The following is a 2,498-nucleotide window of genomic DNA, read 5'->3' on the forward strand; positions in this document are numbered from 1 at the left end:
GTACTTAAAGCCCCTGCGGGGGATATCATCCGACAATCCATAAGAACTTTAAAATTGACTAACAATGAAGCCGAGTATGAGGCTATGATTGCAGGTTTGGAACTGATCAGGAGCTTGGGGACAGAGATCATTGAAGTAAAATGTGATTCGCTTTTGGTCGTCAATCAAGTAAATGGGGTTTTCGATGTGAAAGATGATAGGATGCAAAAATACTTAGAGAAGATACATGTGGTTTTGCACCGATTCAAAGAATGGACTATGCAGCATGTGCCGAGGGAACAAAATACCGAGGCAAATGCATTGGCAAATCTGGGATCTTCAGTAGGATTGGAAGAGTTCAACTCAGGTACGGTGGTCCAATTAATGAACTCTGCCGTTGAACGCAGCCATGCCGAAGTCAACATGACTAGTTTAACTTGGGACTGGCGATTTTTTTTTTTTTTAGGCAAAACCAATCAGCCTGATGCTGTTGGATTTTATTAAAAAGTAATCAAAGATATTTACAGAACAAAATGAAAGAAAACTGAAAATAAACTATACTACTCTATCCTAGGAAATCAAAAAGTCTAAGCCTTGTTTGAACAACCAAGTGTAACAATGAAAGAACTGCAAATAAGAACACTCCTTCTTTGGATTGAAGGAAATAAATACATAGTTGGCGGAGGGAAAATTACCAGCAGATCTTAAGGAGTCACGAGCTCTTAGGACTAAGGCGGCAAGATATAGCTTAATCGATGGAAAATTATATCGACGTTCATTTTACGGTCCTTTAGCCAGGTGTCTGGGGCCCGGAGAGACAGATTACCAAATGCACGAGGTCCACGAAGGAACCTGTAGTAATCATCCCGGAGCTGAGCTATTAGTTCGAAAGTTGATTCGAGTAAGTTACTACTGGGATCATATGGAAGAAGACACAAAGAATTATTTTTGGAAATGTGATCGATGCCAAAGGCACACCCCAATGATCCATCAGCCAGGGGAATTGCTTCATCCGGTATTGTCCCCATGGCCATTCATAAAATGAGGAATGGACATCATCGGCCCTTTGCCTTGGGCACAGGTAAGGCTCATTTCAGTTTGTTTATGACTGACTATTTTTCTAAATGGGTTGAAGCGCAGGCCTTCGAATAGGTACGAAAAAAGGAGGTTATCAACTTCATATGGGATCACATTATTTTCCAGTTCGGCATCCCGACTGAAATCACATGTGACAATGGCCGACAATTCATAGGTAACAAGGTCAATAATTTCCTTGAGGGCTTGAAGATCAAGAAGATAATGTCCACTCCGTATCATCCGAGTGCGAACGGGCAGGCAGAATCAACGAACAAGACTATTATTCAAAACTTGAGGAAACGGTTGGATGAATCCAAAGGTAGGTGGAAAGAAATCTTGCCGGAAGTACTCTGGGCTTACAGAACAACCTCGAAGTCGAGCACCGGTGAGACACCATTTTTTTTGATATATGGAGCGGAGGCGCTGGTCCCAATTGAAGTCGGGGAGCCGAGCCTAAGATTCCAATACGCCACGGAAGAGTCAAATAAAGAGGCTATGGCAGTAAAACTCGACTTAACGGAGGAACTACGCGAAACCACATTAGTCCGTTGGCAGCACAAAAGCAATAAATGGGCAGGTATTACAACCAAAGAACCAACCTTCGGTACTTCCAGATTGGGGACTTGGTCCTCCGAAAAGTCACATTACACACAAAGAACCCTAATGAGGGGAAACTTGGTCCAAACTGGGAAGGACCGTATAAAGTAACCGGTGTAACCGATAAAGGTTCATACCAACTCGAGTCGGAGGATGGCCAGCAGCTGCCAAATAATTGGAGTGTAGCACACTTGAAAAGATACTATTGCTAAGGTACGACCCGTATCCTCTTCGTGAATTCTTTAACTTACCTATTTTGATCCCTGCAGGAACAAAGCCCGAATGAAGTCAAGAAGATTAGAGTTAGGCGTGAAACACGTGTTGCACTCTTTTTCCCTTAGCTCTGTTTTGTCTCGAATTGGGTTTTCCGGCAATAATTTTAATGAGGCAACAAAGTAAAGCGTGTTACTTTAGTGGAAAAGACTAGCCAAGTGCAGGGATCGGGGACTGCTCGGTATCAACAATAGTGTTTTTCTTCTCATACTTCAAACACAAACACTAGGGGACTGTCATATCATACAAGCCCATCGAGGCCAAACCAATTGCATCGTGTAAGCCCAACGAGGCCAAATTAATTATTGTTTCTTTGAAAATTCCTACATTAGGATTTGTTGTAAGGGCCAAACGACCGAATGAGTCGTGTCCAAGTAGTTAATGTTGTTACGGCAAAATCGGATACCCCTCGACATTTGTACCATACAAGTTTGTGAAATGAGAAGAACACTTCGATTTAAGCTTTGCACATATTACTATTTCGCAATATATCCACTTCATATTCGTAAGTCCGTTATACTCCTAAGTTCGTAAACAACCCTGAACCAGGGACTATGAGCTAGGGACTATTG

The sequence above is a fragment of the Lycium ferocissimum genome, chromosome 8 (assembly GCF_029784015.1).
Source record: "Lycium ferocissimum isolate CSIRO_LF1 chromosome 8, AGI_CSIRO_Lferr_CH_V1, whole genome shotgun sequence".
NCBI lineage: Eukaryota > Viridiplantae > Streptophyta > Magnoliopsida > Solanales > Solanaceae > Lycium > Lycium ferocissimum.